This window comes from Panthera pardus, unplaced genomic scaffold (assembly GCF_024362965.1).
Source record: "Panthera pardus isolate Hobbes unplaced genomic scaffold, ASM2436296v1 HiC_scaffold_16, whole genome shotgun sequence".
Lineage (NCBI taxonomy): Eukaryota > Metazoa > Chordata > Mammalia > Carnivora > Felidae > Panthera > Panthera pardus.
Window position 1 is genome coordinate 140,238,637 of NW_026526721.1, and position 23,997 is coordinate 140,262,633.

The 23,997-nt window shown below is 43.5% G+C and overlaps 1 long non-coding RNA gene across 1 annotated transcript in view; it reads left to right on the forward strand.

Annotated features, from left to right (window-relative positions):
* The window catches only part of LOC128777333 (uncharacterized), a 157,352-nt gene extending 139,492 nt beyond the window's left edge, over nt 1–17,860 (forward strand). Inside the window, exon 3 of the long non-coding RNA XR_008422609.1 lies at nt 17,787–17,860. This is a non-coding gene — a long non-coding RNA (uncharacterized LOC128777333). The remainder of the gene's footprint in view (nt 1–17,786) is intronic.
* Nucleotides 17,861–23,997: the final 6,137 nt, after the last annotated feature.

Here is a 23,997-nt window from a genome sequence, read left to right on the forward strand (position 1 = left end):
TATTGAGCAACATTCCTGAAAGTAATCGAATGAAGCAGGGGAGGGACAAGATTGAGGACTGCCTACGACTGGCTACAGTTATGGAAATAAGCAAATGATGGGAAATAATTCAGGTTATTTTCATTTTTAGTTCTTATCAGAGATTCATTGAATTTAGATATAAAGCATGGAAACTATCCCATTATAAATTCAAAGCTATAGTTAGATCAGCATATTAAAAAGTACTTCAGAATGAAATTATTTTATCATTTTGAGTTCTTTATTTTCCTTATAGAAAAATGAATGCCAATTGGGCTGCAAATTATAGAGGATTATCTTCTCTCCTTTTAAGAGTTAGTAATATGAATATTATTTTGTAGGGACATTTGATTTGGGGATTGAGGGAGTGATCTTATTAGCACCAGACTCCCTTGGCCAATAATTTCATGACTATGGGATATATATTAAATCCTTTTCTATTTATATTCTCTGGCAGGCCATTATTCATTGTTATTGTGGAAATTTTGTTAAGTAATAGTTCTCTTGAGAAATCATGGGTGCTTTTTTGAGGTCATGATTTTCTATGAGCTTAAAGAGTGGGCTATCTATCCTCTCTTTGGTTAAGAACCCACTCTGTACCCATTTTCTTTAACATGTACTTTATTTGTAAGATTTCTGACATTCCTTTCTTCCGAGAACTTAAGAGTGATATATCACTCTTTATTTCGTGAAGTAAAATTGATTAGAGGAAACAATAAACATAACTCTTTAAGCATGAAACTCAATATATTTTAATACTGGGCTGGGCTGCCCATAGCAGCCCCTGTGGCCATTCTCCAGAGAATGCTGGCCTGTGACATAGGCCTCCTGGTAAACACGCCTCACAGTATTTCTTCTTATGGTGAGAGGAATTTCACCCTTGGCCTTTACTATTATTGCTTTGCTCTGACATGACAAAAATTCATCACTTCTAGATATTGATACCTGTTCATTGCTGTCAAGTTATTGCCAGAGGGAAAAACCAGCTAATTTGGGGTGTGTGTGTGTGTGTGTGTGTGTGTGTTTGGGTTTGTGTGTGTCTTTTTCAATCTCTAGCTAGAGGTTTTAATGGTATCCATATTTTATTTTATTTTATTTTATTTTATTTATTTTAATGTTTATTTATTTTTGAAAGAGGGCAAGAGAGTGGAGGAGGGGTAGTGAGAGGGGGAGACACAGAATTGGAAGCAGACTCCAGGCCCTGAGCTGTCAGCACAGAGCCCGGCGCCAGGCTCGAACTCACGAACTGTGAGGTCATGACCTGAGCCGAAGTTGGGTGCTCAACTGACTGAGCCACCCAGGCACCCCTGGTAGCCATATTTTAAAAATTGGCTTAACTGAGAAGTGCTGCGGAGAAGAGAATCACATATTAGATTTTACTGAGTTTCAAGGGTCACCATGACAGCAACTCCCATTTCTACATCTGTGGTGCTTCGATCTGTTTGCAGACAGAAGTCAGCCCTGCATGCATGAGGGGACGACGGAAGGCAGTAGGTAAAACGTGAACTTTCGGGGTGCCTGGGTGGCTTAGTCACCTAAGCACCTGACTCTCGATTTCAGCTCAGGTCATGATCTCATGGTTCACGAGATGGAACCCCATATTGGGCTCTGTGCTGATAGTGCAGAGCCTGCTTGGGATTCTCTCTCTGCTCCTCCCCTGCTCATGCTCTCTCTCTCTCTGTCTCTCAAAAAATGAATAAATAAATATTTAAAAAAAAACATGTATTTTAAAAGATAGGGAGACTTTATTTCACACCTTACCTTTACTCCTTACTAGCTATGGGACAGCAGACAAGTTGCTTCTGAATTTAAGTGTTTTCACCTTTAAAGAGATGTAATAACACGTACCTGCGAGGCTTTGTTGAATTTACACAGGCAGCGTACCTGGCACCTTACAGGCTCATTATACAGTGAGTTCCATGTGCCCTCAGTTCCTTCATGGGCCCAGGTAGATTTGATTCAGACGCATTCCTGCTGCCTGCTCGTACAACCGCAGGCTCATCGGTCACATCCGCACGAAGGATACGTGTTTCACTTCTCTAAGTAGGCTCCTCACACAGGCAGCCTCAGCGTCGCTTGGGAGCTTGTTAGGAATGCAGAACCCCGGGCCCCACCCCAGACCTGCTACATCTGAACCCGCCGGGCCTGGAGTGATTGTGTGCACAGCCAAGTTTGAGAGGCACTGATATCGTCCATGACATTTCTCTCCTGACAAGGTCGGTCCCTTGTGCTATTTGTTGTTCATGTTTTTCCACCATTCACCTGTTGTTTCGGTGATGTCTGGGGGGACAGATGCACGCACAGGTATTCTCTCCACACCTGTACCTTGGGGCACATCAGTGCCCGCTCACCGCCATACACGTCGGCGGAACATCCCTCAGCGTAGGGCCTGGCACAAGTAGAACCTCAATAAATGTTTATTGGGTGAAATAAAACAGCCAACAGTCAGACAAGCAGACTCTCCCATCTGTTCTGCAGACGCACAGCAGCCCTAGAAGGGCCTGGAGAGAGATGAATGTGCTTGAGGTCTTTGCCAGGAGGCATTACCCATACCCAGTAGGGGAGGGGGGGGGGTTGCTCACTGCTGTTCTTGCCAGGAGATCTGCTGAGGTTCTGAAAGCCTGTCAAATGTGTGCAGCCAGAACAAAGGACAGGGAGCTTCCTTTCTATTTTATTTCCCTTGCCTGGCAAAGCTCATGCCACGATGCTCTGGGAGCAGTTTCCTTCTGGTGGCGGCCTTTCTTGCTCATGAGGGACAAAGGAGTAGGTACAAGGGCAGTGCACCGCGGTCATATTTTCCCACCCCTGTGACTAACCGGCCGATGTCTCAACATTTCTCTATTGATTTCAGATCGTGAGGCCGCTGGTTCACAGGCTGGCATGGGGAATGGTGGCTTGTAAGGGAAGCTGGGAAGCTGATATTCCCCAGAGAAAGATGAAGTGGCTGGAGAGGGCTTGCTCTCTGGGGCACTGTGAGAAACAGGAAGCTGTGGCCTCCTCAAGGTTTGGGAAGTGAATTGTACTGCCGGGGTCTCGGCCAGATCAAACGTGGTGCTTTCCTAACGTATCGAATTGTGATCAATATATTGAGATCAAGTTGTATCAACCCAAACCCACACTATGTTTCCGTGAAGTTCACACAGCAGGGTCCCCGGGCCCTCGAGATCTGGAACCTGCCTCCTGGTTGGCTAGCACTCTACCGCCCCTCTGTTCCCACTCCCAAAGCCAGTCTTGGCAAACTTGCCAGGTAGAAGACGTGGAGCCCTCCCATCTCACTTTCTGACTCTGCTTAGTCTTAGAAATCTGGTGCATTCAGAATGACGAACGTCTTCCTCTTCGGCAGACTCCTCCTGCATCCTTGCTGCCAAATCTCCCTCCCTGTTCTTCTGTCCGACAATCCAACTCCCATCTACCCAGTGTGGGCAATGCCAGTAGAAGGTCCGGAGGAAAACCATGAGATTAACTTACATTCAAGAGTATAATCTCCCTTAATCCTTTTAAGGATAGTTTTCCTTTTTAACCTAGATGGAGTCTTTATTCTTGGGAATTTGCAATGATCTGAGTGACATTTAAAGTAGCCTAGAGCAGATTTTTAGGGAAAAGGGACATTGATCAGTATCAAATTTGGCTAATACCAGCTACAGTAACGGACAGGTCCCCACATTTCGTTGCTTAATCACATTAACTGTACGTAATACGGAGGCGGCTGTGTAAAGGCAGCATACCTGGACTGGGGAGATAAGAAAGACTGTTCCATGCATTCACTCAGGAACCCAGGCTGACGAAGGCTCTGCTATCTTCCATGCCTGGTTTTCTAGGTTGCTCTGGGTATGGGTATTGGCGTCCATTTATCAGATGAGGGAAGACAGAGGATCGTGCATGGGGGGTATTCATGGGGTACAACTGGTGGAGGTATGCATGACTTTTGCTCACTTTCCGTTGTCAAAACCTGAATCACGTGGCCATGCTTAATGCAAAGGAGGCCGGGGAATGCAGCGAGCTGGCTGTCAGATTTGGTGATCATCCATTCATCATTGCTGCTGTACATGTAGGAACTGCTCTGTTCCTTTTTTCTTTCTCCTGCAACTCCTCAGAAAGGTTTGACGTTCCCTCCCTGTCTTGAGAGTCAGTTCTCTGCGGCAGAAAGCCCCCTTCCACCCACCTGAAGAACAAAAATAGCACCTTGGCATGCCACGTTTTGATGGTTGCCGCAGTTAATCCAGACTCAATTTCTTGTATTTCACAAGGATGTTGTGAGAATTAATGAATTATTTTAGGTGATTATCATCCCTTTGATCATTGTCTTTGTCCTGTGCTTTTATAGTATATACAATGCAGGCATAGACTTACACAATACCTCAGTGAGAGGCAGAGTGATTTTTTTATTATCCTACCTGCCACAGGAGGAAGCTGAGATACACAGAGTAAAAGACATATTCTGTCCAATGCAACAAGGTTTCTCCTGCTTTCAACACCCTTTCCATTATTATAATTTTTAAAAAGCTAGAATTTTATGGAAAGAAACGATAAGACCAAAATGATTGCATAATGCCTTTTTTATTTGTATGCTGGCTCTGGAATTTGACTGCGGGGTGGCTTTGGGTAAATTAATTAGCTACTCTGTCTCGAATTCCCTAATCTATAAAATGGGACTAATCACAATAGTTATCTCCTGGGTTTTGTGGAGTAAATAAGGTAGTGGATGTTAAGGGTTTAACATAATATCTTGAACATAATATGTGTTTCATTAATATTAGCTATTAATATATTTTTTTTAATTCCAGGAGAATTGGTATCTAGTTCAGGGAATCCAAAGAAGACGGTATAGGGTGTGTGACTTTATGTTCCTGGCAAAAGTGAAGTGGAGATAGAAAATGTGACATCAGCGGGGCCCCTGTGTGGCTCAGTCAGCTAAGCCTCCAACTTCGGCTCAAGTCATGATCTCGCAGATCGTGGGTTCAAGCCCCGCATCAGGCTCTGTGCTGACAGCTCAGAGTCTGGAGCCTGCTTCAGATTCTGTGCCTCCCTCTCTCTCTGCCCCTCCTCTGCTCACACTCTGTCTCTCCAAAATGAATAAACATTAAAAAAATTAAAAAAAAAAAAGAAGAAAATGTGACAGCAGCATTACTTACTTGCAGATGGGAACATGCTGCTTTTTTTAGTACGCTCCTCAGGAATCGAACCTTCCTGTGAGCCACAGCCAATAAACGCCGCCCATCATTCGGGAGGTGGAGGAACTTTTGCAAAGGGCAGGAATTTCTAGGTCTGGCTGTGGGCACTGGCCATGTCCACATGTCCTTAATGGGCTATGGTGGCTTCCCCTGACTGGTTGCAGCCCTGGAGAGACCAGAAGACTGTGTTTCTTAAGCTGGTGCACGTGCTCCTTCGCTGTCAGCGATAGAGTTTTCTGTTCTTGTTGTTGAAGGTAAGTTGTGCTGTCCCTTCTGACCAACGAAATCTATGTAGGTATGAGAAAACGAACTTTCTTCTCCTATGGTTGACATTGCAAAAAAAATTAAAAAATAAAAGGAAGAGAAGGGCATAGAATACAGGCTCAGAGGACATGAAGCCGTTGTATTTATGGATAAGATGCAGATTTAACAGCCTCTTCACGGCCCCTGTATCAGTGCTTCGCTAACATTACTGTGCAAACAAATCACTAGGAGATCTTGGTAAAATATGGATCCTGACTCAGCAGCTCCACGGTGGGGCCTGAGATTCTGCATTTCTAACAAGCTCTCACCTGATTTGGAAGCTGCTCCTCTGGGATCATACTTTGAGCAGCAGAATGCCACATTGCTTTATTGCTGGGGTTTTGTTCTGCTTCCTGAACAGCGCATGGAATAAAACTAGCCCTTTCTCTCAGAATGGAGAGAAGCTGGGACCCTTTACAACAGGGGTTCACGAAGTGTGAGGCTATGTGCCTCACGGAGGAACCTGTTAGGAAGGCAGAATGTTGGGCCCCTCCCCAGATTTCCCCATCAGATAGTCAGAGGGTGGGACCCAGCAGTCTGTTTACAAGCCCTGGGGCTGATTCTGACGTAGCTACGATTTGACAGCCATTGCAAGAGAGCAGCTGACCCTGGCTTTGAAAGGTCTGGTGATTAGGTCACCAGCCCTACAGAATGGCTCTAGCCTCCTGGAGCATGTCTCCTGGTCTCTTTCCGCTCAATTTCAAACCGGATTCCTTGGGGTTAGGGTGTCCTGGAGTGAAAGGATTTGGTGTGGAGGAAGATTGTTCTTCAGAGTCTTTGCTTTTTGTGAATCCTTACGTTCTTGTTCTGCATTATGTGGGGGCCAAAGAAAAGCAAATGTGCCTCCGAAATAAAGCCTGGGGAATTATTCCAGGGTGTGTGACCTCTAAGTGGCTGCCGAGAACTCCCTTCGGTGGTGGGATTAGGATGAGTTGTCCAGATTTGCTGGAGACTGAGAGCTTTCCCGCAGCCTGGGACTTGGAGTGTTCACGCCAGGCCCCAGGGTCATCCTAATTGTGGGCTATTGTGTCACAATTAGGGTCATCCTAATTGTGGGCTATTGCTGTTGAGCTGAAAAGTGCGAATCACCTGGAGATTTTGGTACAATGCAAGCTGGTTCAGTACTTGCAGATTGGAACCAGAGAGTGCATTTCCAAGGAGCCCCCGGGCAACATCCCACTGCTGCTGTGTGGACCACACTTGAGCTGCAAGGCAGTTTGGCAGCCTTGGGATACAGGGTGGGGCTCTATGTGGATAAATCGGGGTGTCCCATAACCGCTTACACCACCGATGGGCTCCTTGGCGCAAAGTCAAAAAGAATTTTGGGGCCATCTACAAGGCTTTAGGATTGTGGGTTTTGCCTGCAAATGTCCGGTATCGACAAATATCCACCTTTCTGAGCTGTGGGTCTTAAACCATCAAATCCAATGATTTGTTAAAAAAATTGTTCTTTTTAAGGGGCAGGTAACTGCCGTCGACCTGTGAATAGGACGTTCTCATGCCTCCTATTTTCTTAGTATGTCTTTGAGTGGTACTCAATAATTTTCCTTGCTTGGGCTGAACATCTGCAAGTGACCTGGGGTGGTGTATCTGTCATCTTTGGTCTTGTCTCTGCCTCACAAGTAGTTCATTTGCCCTTCAGTTTACAGCTGTGGTCGACCACAGGCTCTTTTGCTATTTGCGGTGTTTCTGCTTTTCAGCGTAATGAGTTTTGCTTTATCCATATCCTCCTTTACTAATTGCAACACAGCAGCACATTCTATATCCCATCTGTTTCCATGATTGATTGTCTTTTACTTCAGTGTGTCCTAGAGAGTTATTTAAAAAAAAAAAAAAAAAAAAAAAGCAGGCTTCCGTGTGACCTTTAAGATCATCATAAATTGCCTTTGTCTCTAAGTATACTGGTCTACACATGATGGCCACCCAAAGCACAGGAAATAATTTATCTGATGTTGACTATGTGATTTCTCCTTACTCCTTATTCTGGACAGGCATGCACTGAGCCTTCTGCCCTGTTAGGTCTTCTTCGTTTTGCTTTTATCCCCTGTAATTAGTATTCTTGTCTACACACTTCATCTTTTCGTTGATGAAGACAGAGAGGTCGTGCCTATGGCAGAGCTTAGTAATGGCTCTCAGGAAGCTGCCGGTCCTAAGAGTTTCTGGTAATGTATAAAGTTGTTTTGATGCATAGTTAATTCTCATTATTCATGGTAGTTATGGTCTATAAAAATCCCTCAAATCTCAATTTAGCGAATACTGTACAGTTGCCCCTAGGGGAAAAATAATAGTGTTGGGTTCCTGGTCTTATGGTCACAACATTTTCATCAACTAATTAAATGTGCAATCTTGTGTTACATGTGCTTCTGTTTAAAGACACCTTATTTAATATATATTGTTGATTAATTAACATTGAACTCGTGGCCAACAGCACTATAACTCATGCCTGAACAAAGCCTATCTAATATGTGTATTTTCTCTGTGAGGCATTTCCCACCCTTCTTGTCCTTAGGATAGACAGCACATAGCGCTAGGCTTGGGAGTCATTTTAAACAGAGAAACCGACCAAAAGCACACAGAATGTGAAAACCATGACACTAAAAAGACCACAAAAAAGAGTATTTGTTTTCTGTGTGAGAGCTGAAACAAAAAGGCAGAATATTACCTGTACGACTTCAGTCGTCAACGTGTATAGGGTGGCCCAGATTTTTCATGGCTTTATCCATATTCACACATGACCATGAACGTGCCACAAGTATCGATTGGGGGGTTACAATTACAAATAAATTCTAGCAAGTAGGCAGGTTCACAAATAGGTACTCTGTGAATAATGAAGATTGACTGCACGTTGTCATATAACCATACTCTTCATTGCTGGCTCTGTGTAGTCTATGAAAAGACAAGAATTCATTGACTCTCCTTTCATGAAGGAGGGTAAAGACCTTTGCCTTCAGCCACTGAACGACTGCTGGAAGCATGTTGGTGGAGGCCTGCCTCTTACATAAATAATGATGCATCATCCCCTTGGGAGTACCTATCATATACGAGTACCCAGAGCCCTCATTTATAAGTAAACATGGCATCAGACTTTTGTCAGGTACCATGTATAAGGCACTAAGGCCAGAGCATGGATCCCTGTGTTTCAAGGAGCTTGCAGTCTGTGTGAGAAAGGACGCCCCGATACAATATGGTAAACACTAAGAGCCTAATGGATAGTGCAGACGAAAGGTGTTAGAGCATTACAAAACCACCAAGGGTTGACCAGTCTTTGTCTTCTGTTAGACTAAAGTTCCCCATCTGTCTTTTTACCGTAGGGTCCCGGTGCCTCGCCTATAGTAGGGGTTCAAAATTATTTACTGAATGAATATGGAAGTGTTTGAGCTGGTATTTTAGGGCCTTACAAATATCAGTTTTTCAGACTCCGCTTGATAAATTTCCATGGGAGATCAATAGGTTAGGGATGAGGCTTGAAATTCTGCATTTTGTTCCCCCCCTCATTTTATTATAAAAAATTCCAAACATACAGAAAGGCTAAAAGAACTTTACAGTGACTATCTATATAAGCCATTGTCCATTTTTTACAGTGAACGTTTTACTGTCTTTGCTTTTTCCCACACCTATCTGTCCATACCTTCACTGATTCATTTACTCATTCATTAACCTATCTTATTTTTTTGATGCATTTCAAAGCAAATTGAAGACATCAGCACATTTATTCCTCAATTCCTCCGCTTGCATAACTTTAGCTAGAGTTCTGTTTATGTTCCTGGACATGACTTTTTTTTTTTTTTTTTAACGTTTATTCATTTTTGAGACAGAGAGAGACAGAGCATGAACGGGGGAGGAGCAGAGAGAGAAGGAGACACAGAATCGGAAGCAGGCTCCAGGCTCTGAGCCATCAGCCCAGAGCCCGACGCGGGGCTCGAACTCACGGACCGCGAGATCGTGACCTGAGCTGAAGTCGGACGCCCAACCGACTGAGCCACCCAGGCACCCCATGGACATGACTTTTTAATTGAAATTGGGTAGCAATTTCTTCATCTGTACCATTACAGGGCTGAGCTAAACTTTCAGGTGAAATTTCTGTGGTTTTGTGAGAACTTAATGCCTGGCTTAGAGGGGTTAGAATGTGGGATAAGTGAAGAACAGCCCCTATGTTTTGAACCTCGGACAGGGAAAGTTTTATCGGAACACAATCATATTCATTCATATCTAGTAGTTTCTCACCATGCTTTCATGCTGCCACGTAGAGGTGGGTAATTGTGAGAGAGACCATATGGCTTATAAAGGCCAAAATGTGGACACTTACAGAATACATTCTCTGATCCCCGCTGTAAAGAAATAAAAATTGTTAAGCAGACTGGGAGGAACCTGGAAATTAGAAGAATGATAACTAAAAAAATTTGGCAGGGTTGACAGAGAGAATGGGATAACCTAAGTTCTAAAGATTTCAAATGTAAATGTATCTCTCAGTAAGATTCCTCTCTTTAAGGTATTTTTTTCCTATTTGTTCTTTAATTGTAACAGGGAAAAACAGTAGTGATTCAAGGTCCATCGGTCAACTTGTGCTAATGTGTGTTGTAATAAATGGACCCCAGATCTCCGGGGCTTGCTTTCTTTTTTTTTTTTTTTTTTTTTTTTAAATGTTTATTTATGGTTGAGAGAGACAGAAAGAGACAGAGCCCAAGCAGGGAAGGGGCAGAAGACAGGGAGACACAGACTTGAAGCAGGGTCCAGGCTCTGAGCCGTCAGCACAGAACCCGACGTGGGGCTCGAACTCACAAACTGTGAGATCATGACCTGAGGGGAAGTCGGAGGCTTAACCGGCTGAGGAACTCAGGCGCCCCTGTGGCTTTCAATAGCAACTCTGCTTGCCCTCCATAGGTCACCTCTGGGTCTGCTCCATGCGGTCCTGTCTCTGCTCTCAGGTGACAGAGCCTCCACCATCCGGGCCATTGCCCACCTTGTGATAGTGGAGCAAGAGAAAGGGCAAGATATTAACTGACTCTGAAAGCTTCTGCTTAGAAATGACACTTCGCCACTTTCGCTTGCTTTCATTGGGCAAAAAAGCAAGTCAGGCTGGTAGCCCTGGATGGTTCAACGGGGGGCGGGGCTCTTTAATACTCTTCCAGAGAGAGGAGGCAGATGAACGTGAGCACTAGTTCACTCTTCCTCACAGGGTCACAGGGTCAAGAGATTCTTGTCGTTGTTTAAAGGAAGTGGCTTCAGGGGCACCTGGATGGCTCAGTCGGTTAAGCGTCTGACTTCGGCTCGGGTCAGGATCTCGCGCTCGCTCTAGGAGTTGGAGACTTGCATCCGGCTCTGTGCTGACCGCTCCGAGCCTGGAGCCTGCTTCAGATCCTGTGTCTCCCTCTCTCTGCCCCTCCTCCACTCGCACTCTGTGTCTCTCTCTCTCTCTCTCTCTCTCAAAAATAAACATTAAAAACAATTTTTTTTTTTTTTTTTTTTTTAAAGAGAGTGGCTTCACTTTTTGGAGGTGGAGGGAAGAAACCTCCGCAGAGAGCAGGAGGTGTTTTGTGAATCATAAATATCTCCTGCTGTTACTCATTGTAGGGGCAGATTTTTAGCTGGGTTATGTGAGGTTCTGGATCCGCGGGTTGGACCCGGGAGTCCGTACCAGCTACAGTTAACATAGGAATCACCTGGGGAGACAGTGCAGCTTCTCGTCAGGAAATGAGGAATGAGGCTTGAAATCCTGCATTTCTAACAAGTCCCTAGGGGATGCTGATGCTATCAGTCTGTGGACCATAGTTTGTTACAACAGTGATTTTCATCACCGGATGTTCTAAAACCAAAAAGGGAAGTAGGTATTCATTAGCAAACCATAAGGCCGCCATTCTGAAATGTTGAATGTTTGTGGTCAGTGTTCAGAGCGTTGCCCAGGCAGAGAAGAGCCAGGTGTTGAGAGACCAGGATGACCTTTGGAACGATGATGAACCGGTCACATGCAGTCATGACTGGTGGTAGGGGAGTGGGCAGACCAAGAGGTGTGGCCAGAGAGGACTGAGTGACAAATTTTGAGCGAGAGCAGATCCATCCAGTGACTTTGGCCAACAGCCTCTTTGTAATGGAATGCGAGCCAGAGGAAACATCAATATACGTTAGTCACAGATGGGACTTCAGAAACTAGCAATAAATATTTTTTTGAGCACTCAGACACAAACAGTAGTTTTGTCAGAATTCCTGCCTTTAGATGGTGGCAAAGGATGCAGTTAATAAAAACCATTCAGCAATTGCATTGCTATGCAGGATGTTTCATTTGAATTTCGATTCTCATAAATATCTTACTAGTTAAATCTGAAGTGCAGGACTGTAACTATAAGATTTGATGTTCGAAGAGAAAATGTTGGGGTGAAATTGTTCTCTAGAACTTCGGTATTGTTCCTTCAAAGAAACATCTGTAGTTATTAGGAACAATTGAAGTTTTTTCTTTGTTATTTCCTCTTTTTAACGGCATTAAGAGAAGTATTTTGGCCGTGATTAGCAAGATAAATCTTTCAAATACGTCTTGACTTTTGCATGAATCACTCTTATATTTAGGTTTTGTGTCCCACAGTCTGGCATTGAATTCAGACTACCACCTACTTGCTAGGATTCTATGGGCAAATGTTTACACTCGCTGAGCCTTATTTCTTTATTTGTAAATTATGGATGATATCTTTTTGTGTTAATCATGGGCTAACCATAATCTAGTTAAGGGACATTACACAGAGTGGGCACTCAAGGAATGCTAGGTGTATTTTTAGAATTTTGCTACAAATTCAAAATCACTCTTATTTCAGCATTAGAGTGAACCATGTATCTGGCTTTAGAAAAAAAAATAGGCAATGGCAAATATTGGACAGGATATGGAGAAACTGAACCCCTCATACTTTGCCGCTGGGATTTTAATATAGTGTAGACACTTTGGAAAACAGTCTGGCATTTAAAAAAATGTTAAACATAGATTTACCATATGACCCAGAAATTCTACTTCTAGGAGTCTACCCAAGTGAAATGAAAATATGTTTACGAAAGGCCTGTGTGCCAATGTTCATAGCAGCGTTATTCTTAATAGACCAAGCAAAACAACTGTCCATCAACTGGTGAATGGATAGACAAATTGTAATCTATCTATACAATGAACACTGTTTGGCAATAAAAAGGAATGAAGAACTGCGATATGCTACAGCATGGATGAACCTCAAATAATATGCTAAATGAAAGAAGCTAGACACAAAAGATCACAGTCTGTAGGATTCCATTTATATAGCATCCCCATAAAAGGCAAATGTGGAGGAGATTAGGAGTTGACTGTCACTGGCGGTAGATGCCAGTGGGTAACTGCAAATGGGCTCCAGACTTCTCTTTGGAAATGGTCTAAAATGAGTGATGCTAAGTGCAGAGCTCTGTACATTTACCAAAAATCATTGCATCGAACGCGGAAACTGGTGAATTCCATAGCATGCAAACTATAATCCAGAAATGCTGTTTTTTAAATAAAGAATGTGTTCATTTTTTTTTAAGATTTTGATCGTTTCTGTGTAGATTCTCATTGTTGCAAGATGAAGACAGTTAGGGAAATGCTTTTTCACTTTCTGAAACGAGTTGGATTCTGGAGCTCTTGTGACTGCTTCAGCCTCCTCAACTCAGTAAGGAAGCCTCTGGTTTTTCAGGACAGCAGGCTTAACCCTGAAACTAATAGCCTGCAGGCAGCAGCTGAGGATAGTAACATCTGAAAACAATAGAAAGTCCAGTCAGTAAATGCAAATCAATAACACTGGCTGATGATTCCACGTAAGTAAAAAGAGATTTTCAAGATGGAGTATCTTGACTCTGGCCATTAAACTTCTCATTCACCAGTTCTTCATTAAATGCCTGTCTTAACCAGGGCAATTGAATCTAAGGTATCAGACATTTTTGAATTATGGAGATCACCTACTTCGTTTTTGGCCTTGGGCGCATGATAAAAGGAACTGAATTGAATATTCCCCCCCGAAAATGATGTAAGGGGAAGTAATGGACAGTACCTGAAAGATACCACCTTGAACAACTGCCATGGATGTGGTTACAGAAGCACAAATACATCTAAGAAGACACACTAAGTCCCGTTGTGTCACAATGCGAGGGACGTCACTCAAGCATCAGATTTAAGAGCTAGGTGTGTGTTTATGCGTGTGTGTGTGTGTGTGTGTGTGTGAATTCTCTGACCTTATTTTTTGAAAATGGGCATTGCTTGACAGGTAGTTGTAGGACCACGGGTAGTTGTAGGACCATGTGTAGTTGTTAGTTGTAGGACCACATTGTTCCATGATAAATACATAGAAAGTGCAGAGACTTTCACGTTGACAATGTTTCTTTTGCAGGGATCTCACTGTGGGCATGCAGTCTTAGCATTCCCCGGGGCATACAGACTAGCACATGAACTTTATCAGACTTCCTTGCTTGGTGGTAAATGAGCTGAGGAGTCCATAGGAATAGAAGGGGTCCCCAAGTTGCCGCCCAAACGGCAACAAACAAAAACACTTCTTATTTCTCAGTGTGCGGTACAGAGATCACCTCGTGGGGGCAAGAAGTGTGGGTATCTTGTTCAAATGTTAGAAACGTGAGCGACTATACTCTGCCATGCTCTGTTCCTGGGGAAGGAGCAGTGAGTAAAAGAAACCAAGGTCCAGGGAATGTTTGTTCTGCTAAATTGTTCTCCACGTGTAGGCCCTGAACCGGTAACATCTCCTTTACTTGGAGATGTTACTTAGAAATGAAGTTTCTGGCCTCATGCTCAACCTGCCTAACCAATTAGAAACCATAAGGGTGCAGCTTGACAGTACAAATGCTAAGAAGCCCTCTGGGTGTTGGTGCCTGGTGTTTGAGAAGCACTCTTCAAGGGCAGGGTTTCTCAACTTCAGTACTATTGACATTTTGTGCTGGATAATTCTTTGTTGTAGGGCTGTCCTGAGCAGTGTAGGATTTTTAGCACACGAGAGGCCAAGTAGCTCTCTACCCTAGTTTTGACAGTTAAAAATGTCTCCAGATAGCGTGAACTGGCCCTTGAGGGCCACAGTCATCCCAGGCAAGAAGCAATGCCTAGGGCCAGGCTGTTCAAAATGGCCTGCTGACTAGCATTGTTACCATCACCTCGATCAAGTCTCTGGGGGGTGAAGTGAGGAATCCATGCTCTAAAAAGTCCTTCTGGTGGTTCTGACGCTGCTGAAGATTGAGAACCACCATCCTCATGGAAGAGGTAAGCACACATGTAAATCAGAGTGATTCGTGTGCTATACATAAGATCTGTAAGATGGAGTGTCTTGGCTTTACCCACTGAACATCTCCTTTCAGAAGGATAGGGAAGATCGGGAAGGAGGACAGGGTGTTCCTGGGGAGAGGAGGGTTGTAATTTTAAACAATATGGTCACAGAAAGTCTCATTGGGAAGGTGATAATCAAAGAGGGAAAGGAAGTGAGGAGGGAGCGAAGAGAGAATGGGGAAGAATGCTCCAGGCATAAAGAAGTCAAAGATCAAAGGTCCTGGGGCAGGTGTGTATGTAGTAGGTTCAGAGGCTAGTAGGTAGCCCAGCATGACTAACTGGAGGAGTGTATGAGGAAAGTGGTTAGAAAATAAGTAAGAGAAATAATGAATGCATGAATGAACGAATTTACCTGTTTGTGGCTTTGACTTCTGTGTATATAAACCGTGGCTTTGAGTGTATTCTGTGGTCTTTTTGGACCTCAGCTTTCTCTTCTATAAAGTAGAATTAATACTTGTCCCCTAAGGTCTGCGGTGAACAATAAAATGCTCAAATGATGGCAGGCTTTGTGAGGGGATCATGTACATTTATATTTCTGAATGTCCAGTGCATAGCAGATTACATTGCTTATAGCATGTGATCAATAACTTTTATAGGCATTATAAAAGAAAAACCTGGAAAAATTTAGACCTACCATATCAGAATCTCAGAGACTGGTAATCTACACTTCGAGTAAGTCCCGCCAAATGAGCCTTGACTATGCTATTTTGAGACTCTTTATTCTGCTCATATACAGTATTTGTATCCCGGTCCCCATTAATTATTTCAAATGCCATGGCCGTGGAATTTGCCAGGTGTGAATATCAACACCTAAGTTTTCAAGGCTTTGCTAAGAAAAGACCAAATTTTAGACCAACATGGCAGGCTCAGGGGATTACACTGAGAGTCTTTTAACTCTCAATGGTGAAGCTTCCTGGGGTGAACATGCAGAAGATTACTCCAGGGGAACTGATCCCTTTTTGCTTTGCTCTACCCAATCAACAATATTAAGAGATACAAATAACTTCCTGATTCACTGCGCAATGAAAATAACTGTGAGGTGAATATGGTATTATGTCCACCATGATGCCCCTGCGGTTGGTAACGTTATATAAGCAAAAGATTGGTTGTAACCAGCTATCTTAAATTTTTGTTGGTTTGCTTTGTACTCACCTTTCCCTGATGGGTGGCCTATGTCATTATGCTTTGGAACTTAATATGATAGCCTTGAACTTCTGTAACATCTTTCCTCTTAAACGCTCAGTGTTTGGGGCCATTTTCAGTTTTTAAAAATAAGCTATTCTTCAATATGTTACTCTCTGGTTATTTTGCTCAACCTTATTTGCCTTAGGGAACCTCAGAGATTAAATCTTACCAAATCTTGAAGCTGCGGTGATTTGAACTGCTAGGTTTTTCTGCCTTAATTTCCCCTCTGTGAGTTCAAGAGGTCAGACATAGTCTGAGGCAACACTTAAGGAGTCTGTGTCTTGAAAAAGCAATTGGATTAGTTGGGTTGAATCTCTTTCTTTTTTTTTCCACATTGAAATGATGGGGTGGGAGAGTGTCAAGATGAGTTTTAAATTGATTTATTTGGTAGATGAAATGCACCAAAGCTAAAGGGAAAATGCCTTCTCATTAGTTAGTTACTAAGCTGCACCTGTGAGTTCATGATGATGCCAGGAGTGGACCTGAAAGCTTTTCTTCATTTAATTCTCACATACATAAATATTACAAATTGATTACAATAATGTGTAAGATGTATGCCCAAGCAATTTAAGGGAGTTAAAAAAAAATCAAGGATGTTGCAGTTTGTCTTCTATCTACTGGACTATATCATTACTTTTAACAACTTCTCATTGCAGGCACATGCGCTATTTAATTTATTACGCCTCACGTTTCACCGACTGGGGAGCTGAGGATTCAGGATATTGTGGTCTGCTCCAAAGCTTTCATGGACTTTCACCTTCCAGGATTAGGTGTAACACAGTCCCCAAACTTTTGCTCTGCTATGTGTCCACCAAGAACCGTTTTCAATTAAAGTGGCTCCTGAGATTGTCAGAAAAACTAACGGACAACCCGTTAAAACTAGAATTTCAGATAAACAAGTACATTTTTCGCACACATATTTTCCATGCACTAGCTGGGATATACTTCTCTTTGGGACATACTTAGGCTAAAAATATGTTTGTTGTTTATCTGAAACTCAAATTTAACTGGCAGGTCGTGCCGTTTTATTTGTTAAATCTGGAAACCCTACTTGCTTCTCTCTGGATTGAGCCTGTTGGACTTCAGGAATATCCAGTGGTGACTGTTAGGCCTCAATCCAAAGGAATCTTGGAGAAAAGTTATTTGGCCTCTCTACCAGAGAGCAATTAAGAGCAATTTATATTCTCTGAGTAAAAGACAATTTAGAACCTAAGACTTCATTTTTGGAGGAAAGGCTATGGTCCAAAGCCAGCGTCCTGTTTCCCTAAGATGGGTGAGGCAATCATTTAGAGGGATTTCTCTGTCGGCCCTGGGACTAATTTTATCATGTGAAAAATGAACAAACCAAGCAAATCACAACACGTCTCTTTTTTCTTTTAAACCTTCTTGGGTCTGGGTTACAGTTGAACTTTTTATAGAATCTGCTTTCCGTTTGCTCTGGGGTCAGAGATCCGTCCTACGGGTAGCTGCACTATTAGAACAATAACCTGTGTGAATGCTTTGCATCCTGAAGTACCTTAGTTACACCTGAGCCCAGTTAATATAAAGCTTAGCACGCAAAGGCTTCTGCCTCATCACTTGCTTTCCTTCCTCCTGGCTGTTGGGGCTTCTGGAGACTGTCTGGCTTGTTTGGAGATTTAGCTAAGGGGCTCGGTGGTTTCTCCTCATTGTGACAAGGATACACTTGTCACATCATGGAAAAGGAGGTATCGTGAAGAAGCAGGGCAAGACTTGGAATAATGTCATCTACTTTCTTTTTTTGCCTTGTGTTGTTGAAGACTGCTAACTTGAGGTATTTGTTGTTGCAGAATCGTGAATATGACTGGGAAGTGACAGTCGCCCATCTTTCGCACCTAGAGAACTGTCCTCGGGATCTACAGAGGAGAGGTTGGTTCAGATCGCCTTTTAATCTTCTTAATATTCTTCTTAGAATTTACCTTTGGTAACTCCCTTGGTACCCAGTCTTATCTGGCTTTTGGAGTATTTATTTCCATTAATCACTTTGATCCATGGTAACAATTTCTTGCCAGGCAAAGCTCAGAGGAAAGTAGGGGGGTGGTTGTGCCGTTTTATGTTGAAATATCTCCCGAAGCAACGTGGTTTGGGGGGCTACCCAGCTTTGAGTCTGTTGAAAAAGGTGGGGAATTGAGTTGTTGCTGGTACAGTGAGGAAGGGATACTGGGGGAGGCATTTTGTGTTCAGAGCTATGTGAGAAAATCTGAACTAAATTTTTCTTACAAGTCCCACGTAGTGATAATAAACAGTTTAACATTAGAAGGACCGCAGGCTTCATATGATTGGACTCTCCTGGAAGTGAAACAGGAAATTGATTTCTCGCTCTGGAGGATTTTGGTTTCCAACCATGATACTCGGGCGGTCCTAAATGGGATTTAGAATTCTAAATTTTCCTGGTTTTAGCATATCCTACAAAATCCTAAACTCCACTGATATCCGTGTGTTTTTCTCAATTATTACATTTTTTCCAGGGTGAAATATGCAAAGATAATAAAATCTGAAATACGGGCTTTCTCTGTTTGGTGTTGGGAATGGGAGGGCTTGAAAGTTTAGATCAGATGTTGGCAAACTTCTTCTGTAAAAGGACCAGATAGTAAATATTCTAGGCTTTGTGGGCCTTATGGTTTCTTGCACTAAATTCTGCCATTGTAGAAGGAAAGCAGTTTTAGACAAGATGTAAATGATTTAAGGACACTGAGATCTAATGTTGATGGTCACACGTGTCCTGAATTTTTTTTTGTTTCATGGTTTTTTTTTAATTAAAAAAAAATTTTTTTAATGTTCATTCGTTTTTTGAGAGAGCATGAGCAGAGGAGGGACAGAAAGAATGGGTGACAGAGGATTTGAAGCAGGCTCCAGGTTCTGAGCTTTCAGGACAGAGCCCAATTTGGGGCTCAAACTCAGGAACTAAGAGATGATGACCTGAGCTGAATTTGGACGCTTAACTGACTGAGCCACCCAGGTGCCCCTAATGTTTTTTGTTTTTGGCTAGATTTGGCCTTAGGTTGTAGTTTGCCTGCCCCTGCTTTAGATTGCTACAGCAAGGCCAGTCTCCTGTGAACCTCTGCTTAGTTTGTACTCCTTAACATTGCAGAAACCTTAGGCTATGCTTGTGTTCAAGTAATGGTTTCCCAAAGAGAACTGGGCCCATGGCAGGGCCAGTTGTCCATCATAGAGGCTGACAACCTATCTTCACCTATGCCTTGTGCTAGAAGGAAGGAACATCCAATATTCCAGACCCCGGGAGCATCTTGGCTGCTCTTTGGTCCCAGCCTGTGGCCTGTCGTCTTTCACCCACATTTAGCTTTGTTTTAGCTCTTAGATGAGTTAGCGGAATGTTACGGAGTTGTCAGCTTGGTAGCTGCTTTTCAACATAGAAGGTCGTAAGTCAGAGGTTTCTTTATATATTGTTTGTCTGTGATGAAAGGGTTTCATTCCAAACACTTGGCAAAGATTGTTTAAACCTAGATATGCTTCAACATAGGCAATCTCCAGTGTAAGAAACTAAAAAACCTATGGACCTCCCATCTTTTATGCTCTGCATATAACTAAATGGACAAATCAACTGGGGCATGATAAATGAACCATAAGAATTCTTGACTAAAGAAGTAATTGCAAGCAGTTCTTAAATGTTCTCTTAATACCACTGCAAGCCTTCTCTACTCCTTGGATGTTAAAAATAAGACTATCTGTACAAATTAAAAGCATCCCTTGTGTGAATTAGCAATGTGCTGTGTGACCTTAGATAAGTTACTTCACTTCTCTGTACCTGAGTTAAGTAAAATGAGGGACTTGAGCTGGGTGATCTCAAAGGACTTCCTGTGTACACTTAGATAAGAGAGTAGAGTATAGGGTGTAAGCTTTTCATCACCAGGAAGCAGAGAATTATTTTCTTAGCATGGTGATGGGGACTTGAGTTTCTCCACAAATAGTATATTCAAGTCCTAACCCCCCAGTACCTCAAAATGTGACTGTATTTGGAGACTGGACTTTTAAAGAGGTGATAAAGGTTAAGTGGGGTTACATGGGTGGGCTCTTATCCAGGTGACAGTATTTGGAGAAAGGTTTTCAAAGAGGTGATTAACTGAGACCAAGAGGTGGGGCCCTAATCCAGTAAAGTTGGTCTTTTATTAGAAGAGATCCTAGAGGGCACCTGGGTGGATCAATGGGTGAACAGTGCATGTCTGACTCTTGATTTCGGCTCAGGTCATGATCTCCCCTTTCCTGAGACTGAGCAGCACGTTGGGCTCTGTGCTGACTGAGCGGACCCTACCTGGGATTCTCTGTTCCTTCCCTGCTCACACATGCGTGCTCTACTTCTCAATATAAATTAATAAGCTTAAAAAAAGTACTAGGGGTGCTCTAGGACAGAGTAAAGGCCCTGTGAGGACACAGTGAGAAGAAAGGAACTTACTTGAATGTTTATTTTTGAGACAGAGTGCCAGCTGGGGAGGGGCAGAGACGGGAATACATAGAACCTAAAGCAGGTTCCAGGCTCTGAGCTGTCAGCACAGAGCCCGACATGGGGCTCAAACCCATGAACCGTGAGATCATGACCTGAGCCCAAGTCAGACGCTTAACCGACTGGGCCCCTCTGGCATCCCTAGAAGAAAGGAATTTCTAAACCCAAGCGAGCGGCCTCAGGGAGAAACCAGAACTCTTAATGCCTTGATGTTCCAGCCACTAGAACTTTCAGAATTGTATCTCTTGAGGTGGCCCAGTCCATGGTATTCGGTCAGGACGGCCTTAGCAAACGGCTACACATGGTGTCACAAAGGATGTGTGTGTGGCAGCATCCGCATGGAGCAGACAACAGCGTGAACTGGTTCCCTCCCTGTTCCTTGTTCCACCTAAACTCCCGGTTGGGAGTAGGATTTGAAAGCAGAAGTGATTGGACTGTGTTGACCTGATGGGTGGTATTTGGAGAGAATGCTCCGTGTTCTGGCAATCAGTGAAAGACGAAATGTTAGTCTGTTGTGAGTGTGTTTTTTCATCTGTCTTAGAATTCAGGCTGAAACTTCTGTTGTTTTTTTGCTAAATACTCCTTTCGTACCATTACTAATCTGGAGAAGCAGTTGCCGAGTGTTAGTCTGTCTCTTCCATACTTGTCAGTCATAGAGGACCTCAAGGTTCTTTTACGTAAGGGTTTTGGCCACAGATGTTTACCATATTAGAAACTTAAAAAGAAGAAATTTGCTGCTTCATCTAAAATAAGCCTATGATGTTAACATAAATAACGTTTAGGATGAAAAAGAATTTTCCCAAAGCAAAAACAGAAGCGTAACCTTTCCTCCACAGTTTTCTAAGTTTCCTTAGCGTCTGGCTTCGTAGAAGGTAGCTGGATTTCGCATATCTGCTTCTGCTTTCAAGCTGTTGGGATGTCAGCTGTTACAATGGGTTCCGGAGAACTGCAACATAGACGAGAGAGTGAAAAAGGCAGGTGACACCCTAGGATTAGGAGGAAGGTCCTTGTGATTTCATGGATGTCTAGCACTGCCCCATCAGGACTTGATTAGATGAATCTGAGAACCTCTGATAAGGCAGTATACAGAGGGAAAGGTGACTTAGGGTTTCTGTACTAAAACTTGATCACCTGCCCTGTTGACCAGGCATAGACTTCTCACTGTGGTTGCCTTCGTAAGATGGTGACCTAAGGGGCACATGGGCGGCTCAGATGGTTAAGCGACTGACTTGTCTCAGGTCAGGATCTTGCCATCTGTGAGTTGGAGCCCCACAACAGGCTCTGTGCCGAGAGCCTGGAACCTGCTTCCGGTTCTGTGTCCCCCGTCTGCCCCCCTCCGGCTTATGCTCTGTCTTTCAAACAATAAATAAACATAAAAAAAAGTGTGACCTAAAAATGGTTGTCAGCTGAACACCTTTAAAAATGTAAGTGGACATCTCAAAATCAACCCTATTACCTGTGCAGGACACAGACTGCTCAACTTAAAAGTGTGACTGCAAATAAGAGAAATGAAGGCAGAGAGGAACTGTTAGTTGTGACCCACTTTGCCTATAAGGTGTGGTGGGGGCTATTTTTGTTTTCTGAAGTCTGGCCATAGATTTGTACTCATAGGATCTGTCTCCACCAGTCATGTGTTAGAGAGCTACTGAAGACTGGAGTGATTAAAAAAATAAAAGGCAAAGAATGAAAGCTGTTGGGCTTTTCATCTTCCAAATGAGGAAATGTCCAAACCGGTTAGATGCAGGGGTACCCAGCTAGGAAAGGTAATACAGCCAAGCCTCCATTTGTGAGACACCCCCTCCCCGCCCAACCACGGTTGCACAGGAGCGGCTCCCACACCAAGCTTGACAAGGATTCCCCCCAAGATTTTGGTCCTTTAACTCCATCGATGAACCAACTGAGCTAACCAGCCACAGATGTTTTGTTGATAACCAGAGGAATTCATGTGAGGTTGGTGATGACATTTCCCTGTCTATAAAATGCTGATAGTTAAACAGGGATACTGTGCACAGCACTTGGAATCTCTGTCTTGAGAGGCAGCTCTTAAGTGTAATGGTTTAATGGTCATTTAGCATGATGGGCCTTCGGAGTGTAATATCATTTGCCTGCCAGTTAAAATGAACGCCTCTCCGTGGGAAGTCAAAGATCATGTCAGCATAACTTGGGTTAGGTGAAGGAGCACATCAAGAAGTGAAGGCTAAAATAAGAGGGAATAAAATCGCTTGTATGCCTAGTCGGTTCATAAATCCAGTGTAATTAAAGAAGACCACGAATTCCTTCTAAATGGAGGGGTGGGGGGAGAGAGGTACTCTGAATTGGTGAAAAGTTTGACTTCGTCTTAAAGAAAGGATACTTGATTACTTTGTCTGTTCTCAGGGCCTCAACCTAATCCCTTTCTCAACTAATTGGTTGAAAAGGTGGAGGTTAGTAAAAACACAAACAAAACAACAAAAAAGCTGGACTTGGTGCCCCCACTGAGGTTTGTGTCTCTCTTCTTGCTGTTGAGGTCTAGGGAAGGAGGTGTACTTTCTGGTGCATAAGGCCAGTCCTCTATCCTTAGGCTCTTCATGTGACCCCTTCCCAATTCTTCAGGGACCTCTTCCCAATTCTTCAGGGACCTCTTCACGTTACCCTTCTTCATCCTATTCTCTTGAATCTGTCTCTGCTCGTGGATTTTGTTTTTTTTCCTTCCCTCAGATGAAAACATTGCCTCATTGTTTGGGGGGTGGGGGGCGGCTGGGTGGCTCAGTCAGTTAAGTGTCCAAGTCTTGATTTTTGGCTCAGGCCACAATCTCCTGGTTTGCAGGACTGAGCCCCGAATCAGGCTCCCTGCTGTCAGTACAGAGCCTGCTTCAAATCCTTGGTCTCGCTTTCTCTCTGCAACCTTCCCTGGCTCAGGCTTGCTTGTGCATGCTTTCTCTCTCTCAAAAATAATAAACCTTGAAAGAAGAGCTCCAAAAAAAATTGACCTTGCTGTTGTACTGACTTCACCCTCTCCGCATAACTTTGAGGTATGCCCGTGGTCACTGGTGATGCCCTTGACCGCTCCTGTGCTAGCTCCTGCTCTATGCTTGTGGCCCCACAGGGGCTGGAACTGGTCACGTCCACATTCTGGGCTGTGTGGTCAGGCTCACCATGTTTCTTGGTGTTTGTTCTTCCTTAATTGGTCAGTACTGGTTTTCCACCCTGCTTGCTCGTGCTCCATGTACACGATGGGCAATGTCACCTGTGCCCACCTTTTCATAAGCATTTTACCCTGCCTTTAAATCTATACCTACAGCCCTGCTAATTTTTTTGCAGAGCCAGTCAGATACTCAACTGAAAATTGTGCAGGTCTATCTCAAACTCTCCATCTCACAGCCAGCCTTAGTTTACCTTTCAACCTTGTCCTTCTCTATTGCCGGTCACTACGGCTGTCATCAGCCTCCTAGGGCAGGGGTCCGTGAACCAATAGCCAGTTGGCCACGTCCAGCCCGGATGTAGTTCTGGAGATGGGTATGGATGTGTTCCAGGAAATCATTTTGTAACCTTTTCAAGGGAAC